Here is a 6,706-nt window from a genome sequence, read left to right as displayed (position 1 = left end):
GAGTATTAAATATTCAGAGGCATTTAGTATCCAATGTTGAATAATAATTTTGTGATTTGCTACAATAGAGAATGATAAGGTTTTTGCATTGGTTTATACAAACTGATCTCACGAGTTCTTGTTGAGTTTTGTGTGGATGAAGCTTTTAAGATTTAGGGAAACCGTGATATGAGAGGAATTAAGGAGAAAGAAAAGCTCAAGCTTGGGATGCCTAAGGCATCCCATGTTAGTATTCCAAGAAGTCTCAAGCATCTAAGCTTGGGGATGCCCCGGTAGGCATCCCACCTTTCTTTTTCAACAATTATCGGTTAGTATGGATTGAGCCTAAGTTTTTGCTTCTTCACATGTTGTGTGCTATACTTGAAATATCATTTTGTTTTGTTTTGCTTGCTGTTTTAACAAAATACATAGATCTGAAAGTTTTTAAATAAGAGAGAGTCCTCACATAGCTATCCATTTACTTAACTACTCGTTTGATCTTCACTTATATCTTTTCGGAGTAGTTTGTCATTTACTCTCGTGCTTCACTTATATCCTATGAGTAAATTGTCGAATGAATTGAATATCATGAAGTTGAAATTATATCATGCCGAGTGGTAGCTTCACATTGGGTTTAGAAAGTGAAATCTTTTGAATCTTGACAATCACAATTTTGGTCATACAAACAATTCATGAACGATTACTATAAGGAAGAGAACTTTCACATGCAAATACACTATCTTGGAAATCTTTTGTGATTGTGAGCCCCCATCAAAATATTATATGCCAAAATTGTTGACGTTGGACAAGGAAGACAACATAATGATTTATGCTTGTTCATATTCACATAGAAGTTATATTTTCATATATCCTTCAACATGTGGTTCTTGTCCCCCATCTTTGCTAGCCAAAAAATCCGCACCAAGTAGAGATACTACCTGTGCATCCCAAAACCCTTAGATCCAAATCTTATTTTTAAGAGTCCACCATACCTACCTAAGGTTTGAGCAAGATCCTTCAAGTAAGTTGTCATCAGTGCAATAAGGCAATAAAAATTACTTCTAAAAGTGTGAGATCATTTAGTATAAGAGAAAATTGAGCGTTGTACGAATTTGTGATGGTAAAGAATAAAAGCGACAGACTGCATAATAAAGGCTGCCATCACAAGGGGCAATATAATGTGACGTTCTTTTGCACTAAGTGGTTGAGCATACAAACAAATAAGCGCATGGCAACCTCTTCTTCCGTCTGCGAAGGGCCTATATTTTACTTCTATGTATTACTTTCATGCAAGAGTCAAAGTTTCTCTCTCTATTCCTTTTTTTATTTTTCTCTTTTGGCAAGCATCATGTGGTGAGGAAAGATCTAGGCACATATATCCAGTTGGATATGGGTAGCATGAGTTATTATTGTTGACATCACCCTTGAGGTGAATATGTTGGGAGGCACAATTATGAGCCCCTATCTTTTATGTGTCCGGTTGAAACATTTTGCTCATGCGTATGCGGTGAGTATTAGCAATCATATAAGACTCTATGATGGTTGAGTATGTGGAGCTCTTACTTAGACTCTGTTGAATAAGTTGAATTGCAATTGTTTGCTGACTAAGAATATAGGTTGTTGAGTTTCAAGACAATTCATTGTTCGAACCTTAACATCTGAATGAGTTTTATGAGAAAGAATTGCTATTATGATGCTAGGAAAAGTGATTGAAATTATCGTTGATCAAACTTATGCACTTTGCTAGCATTTACACTTCATAAATTATTTCTTTTATCATTTATCTACTCGAGGATGAGTAGGAATTAAGCTTCGGGATGCTGATACATCTCCAACATATCTATAATTTATGAAGTATTCATGCTGTTATATTATCATTCAATGTTTTACAATCATTTTATAGCAACTTTATATCATTTTTGGGACTAACCTGTTGACCTAGTGCCCAGTGCCAGTTGTTGTTTTTTGCTTGTTTTTTAATCGCGGGAAATCATTATCAAATAGAGTCCAAATACCATGAAACTTTTTTTGGATTTTTTATGGACCAGAAGGCATCTAGTGGGCCACAGAAGCACCTGGGGGTGCCCCGAGGGGGGAACAACCCACCAGGGTGCCTGGGGGCCCAGGCGCGCCCAGGTGGGTTGTGCCCACCTCGGTGGCCTCCCGCACCCCCTCTTCGCCCTATAAATTCCCAAATATTCCAAGGGGTTACCCTAGATCAGAAGTTCCACCACCGCAAGGCTCTGTAGCCACGAGAAACCAATCTAGACCCCGTTCCGGCACCCTGCTGGAGGGGGAATCATCACCGGTGGCCATATTCATCATCCCGGCGGCCACCATGATGAGGAGGGAGTAGTCCACCCTCGGGGCTGAGGGTTTGTACCAGTAGCTATGTGTTTAATCTCTCTCTTTCTTTCTCTCTCTCTCTCTCTCTCTCTCTCGTGTTCTTGAGATGTCACGATCTTGATGTATCACGGGCTTTGTTAATATAGTCAGATCATATGGTGTTTTCCCCTCTCTATCTTGTTGTGATGAATTGACTTTTCCCTTTGAGATTTTGTTTTATCGGATTGAATACTTTGATGGATTTGAGAGCACTTGATATATGACTTGCATATGAATACTCGTTCTGACAATGGGGTATCATATTGATTCACTTGATATATGTTTTGTCACTCAACTCGCGGATTCCTGAGGTGACATTGGGGTAATCTATGCATAGGGGTTGATGCACGTTCTTTTCTTTGTTTCTCCGGTAGAAATCTTGGGGCTCTCTTTGAGGTTCTTTGTGTTGGATTGAGTATTATGAATTTGAAATTATTGGTGTTATTTTAGTACGAACTCTTGGATAGATCGATCGGAAAGAATAGCTTCGAGGTGGTTTCGTACCCTACAAATAATTTCTTCTGATGTTCTCCACTAGATAGGAATGTTGGAGTGATTCTTCATCGCACTTTGAGGGATGGTTATATGATCCAATTATATTAGCATTGTTGAGAGATTGCACTAGAGAAAGTACGGACCCTAGGCCTCATTTTCAAGCATTGCAATACCATTTGTGCTCACTTTTTTCAATTGCTACCTTGCTGTTTTTTATTGTTCTTATTAAAAAATCAATATCTACTATCCATATTACACTTGTATCACCATCTCTTCACCGAACTAGTGCACCTATACAAATTACCATTGTATTTGGTGTGTTGGGGACACAAGAGACTTTTTATTATTTGGTTGCAGGGTTGTTTGAGAGAGACCATCTTCATCCTACGCCTCCCACGGATTGATAAACCTAAGGTCATCCACTTGAGGGAAAATTGCTACTGTCCTACAAAACTCTGCGCTTGGAGGCCCAACACGTGTCTACAAGAATAAAGTTGCGTAGTAGACATCACCACCTGCTCCGACCACATCCCCAGCAGCGGCCACATCCTCGCGCGCCTCCGCATCCCCCGTAGCATTGGTGGCTGCGGGCGGCAGAACCTTCGAGTTGGACGGGTGAGCCGAAGCACCGGATTTCTTCTTGGGCGCCATCGTCGATGGCGCCGTCAAAGATGAAGATGACGATGAAAATGACGCGTTGCTCACGCTTTCAGGTTCGCGCAAGCGTCCGCCCTACCTGTCGCACCAATGATGTCGTGGGAACCACGACCACCTATGGGACCAAAGGTCCCTTGCTGGTTCCGCGAGGGGATAGCACGTTGCACAAAGAGCAGAAGAGCGTGGGGCAGCACGACAGAGATCACGCGAGAAATTTTTCCCAGTTTTGGGCCGCCGTGAGGCGTAAAACCCTACTCCTGCTTTGGTGGATTGATGGTGGAAGAATGGTGGTGGAGCGTAGTACACTTGCCCGGCAGGGTTGCCTTGGGGGCGACAATGGCTAGATGCGTATGAGTGTGTGGGCGTGCAAGCTTCTAACCCCTTCTCCGGTTGCCATGGGCCTCCTTTTATGGATTAAGGGGTCACCGCAATGGCAAATTAGTCATTATGCACTGATAAGATAGCAAACAGTGCTATCATACCTAACTCTGCAGGCTGACAGAGCGCATTAAATGCACCCTCGATGTCACATCGTCGCTTGCCCTGCAAGCCTTGCCGGGTTATTTCGCGAGCTTCGCGCCTGCTCGCTTGACACGTGCAGGACGGGTGTCGTCTGTAGGCATTTCCTGTAGAAAGAGGCTGCCATGTGGCAAATGGCTGCCACTTAGTCACTTTGCGGCTTGACACCGCATTGATTGATCGACGTGCGTCGTAGTGGGGTGGTTGGGTGAGGTGGCTCTGCCTCCGCGAGTCCCGGCTGGCCCTGCCGGTGTTGGAGGTATGCCCTAGAGCTAATCATGTATGATGATATTTCCTATGTGTTTATGAATAAATATAGTCCTTGGACATTATCAATGATGTGTATCAACAAGTACGTGACTCGTTTGTGGGACTATGCATTGTATGATGACTGTCCTAAAAGGTCCATAGTCGAAAGGGTTGTGTGGACGCGCATCTGACTAGACTAGCATATGACACGGTCGATGGCTTGGTCTCACTGGCCATGGAGCATTGGATGCTAACCGGATAATATGGACTGGGAAGGATCTGGTCGGATTCGACGTAGTCGTATCTGAGTTGAGATAAGGTCCAAGTCGGACAGACCCAACTATGAGACGCGGCGATATGTCATCTCTGAGTCTCTAGTACAACATACATTCTATGTCCTAAGACCTGAGCTGCCGCATGTACTCGGGATGGTGACATACTTGCTTTGGGACAATAAAATGCTGCTCCGTGACTGGGTAGTTACAAAGGTAGGTTTTGGGCATGTCCAGACCCATGCTGCGAAACATGGTCGAGCAAGATGGGATTTGCCCCTCCGATCAGGAGAGATGTACTCTGGGCCCCTTGTGTGATCCGACCAAGCATGGCCATGCGATTAGGATTATGAGATAATCCGGTTTGTGGTCGGCATCACTGGAACGAGAAAGAGGTCGGGCTAGCACAAGGATGACAGCCTCGCCTTGAGCCCTACAACATATATCGTGTGGCAAAGCGAACAAAAATGTGATAGGTTGTACAGGTTCACCTAACCAGCTTCATAGTATAATTGGTGGTCGGCACGCCTTGTTAGCGGCCGCTACCAGCCGAGCAGGTCGGAGGTGATCTGACCTGCGACCAAGCCAACTTGAACCTAAGGGGTCGCGCGCTTAAGGGAAGGAACCTGTGAGGCCCGATCTGACTCCACGAGTTAGATGTGATCCTACTCGGACATGGATCCCGTCTGAACATATTTTGTGCTTTAGGGTTCGTGCGAGGCCCAAGTGTTGAGCCCGCGACGGACGCCTATATAAAATGGAGGTGCGGCACACTCATGTGGTTGATCGCTTCGGCGTTGTCACTAGGGTTTGCATGTAATGCGAATAGCCACCCGATGACCCACAAGTATAGGGGATCTATTGTAGTCCCTTCGATAAGTAAGAGTGTCGAACCCAACGAGGAGCAGAAGGAAATGACAAGCGGTTTTCAGTAAGGTATTCTCTGCAAGCACTGAAATTATCGGTAACAGATAGTTGTATGATGAGATAATTCGTAACGGGTAACAAGTAATGATGCGGAGCATCCCATGGACATCACCATGTCAAGAGTCCGTTTGGCGAGTGACACGTGCGACATCTACTTCACATACACAAAGGTGAATCATCTCCTTTACACGTGCTCACTTGACCCCTTCCAGGATGGTATACTACTTGACACTTCTCCCGTGTGCATGCATAGGTATTGTTGGAGCTTCACGGATGTTGAGGAGGAATGCAAGCGCCAAGGAACAACTACACCATCTGCGAGGGAAGCCTGGAAGCGACGATGGAAGAAGACGGAGCTGCTGAAGCTACAGCGGCCAGAAATCCGGGCCAGAGGCCGGACATCCGGCGCCTGTGCAGCTGCCAAGGAGCTGCACCAACAGACGGCCAACAGCATCAGCGGCCGGACATCCGGCACCAGCCCCGGACATCCGGCGCCTCGCCATAGCCAAAAAATCCGGCCCTTCCCCCGGGAATCCGGCATCGACGACAGAACGCACCCGAAGTTTGGCCACTTCAGCCCGGACATCCGGCGCCTCACGAAGCCCCGGACATCCGGCCCCCAGCCCGGACATCCGGCGCCTGCCTGCCCCCAGAGTCGGGCCAGAGGCCCATGTATCCCTTTCCCACTTACCCCTTCGTGGCTTAGACTATATATACTACTCCCCTCCTCTGAGTTAGGGTTAGCAAAGTGATAGCTCATTTGATAGAGAGCTTTGCTCCTTGTACCACTCTACTCTTGAGAGAGAGAGAGACTACTACTCCTTATGGAGGCCAAGACCTCCATGTAGGAGAAGATCCCGCGGGATATATCAATAAGACCCCCCTTTTGGGCGGCCCCCTTCAAGACCTCCTCATTGAGATGAACCTTACCTTGTATCTTTCCCTTTGTTGTTCATGTACCTTGTGGATCTTGTGTGTTTGATTGTCTAGTGGATGTGTGATTGGACTTGTTCTTGAGTGTTTCCCCTTGTGATTTCTCTCCGTTCTTCCACGTGTTCATCGTGTTCTTTGAGGGAACCCACTCCAATCGTGAAAGATCGGCCTACACCAAGTTAGCCCCGTATCATATGGTATCATGAGCCACGTGATCACGTATTTGGAGTCCCTCGCACCGTTCTCTAGCCTTCTTTTGCTTGGTTTCGTCCTAAATTCAAAAATCCCCA

Source organism: Triticum aestivum, chromosome 5D (assembly GCF_018294505.1).
Source record: "Triticum aestivum cultivar Chinese Spring chromosome 5D, IWGSC CS RefSeq v2.1, whole genome shotgun sequence".
Lineage (NCBI taxonomy): Eukaryota > Viridiplantae > Streptophyta > Magnoliopsida > Poales > Poaceae > Triticum > Triticum aestivum.
The sequence above is the reverse complement of the archived record's forward strand: the minus strand, read 5'-3'. Positions refer to the sequence as shown.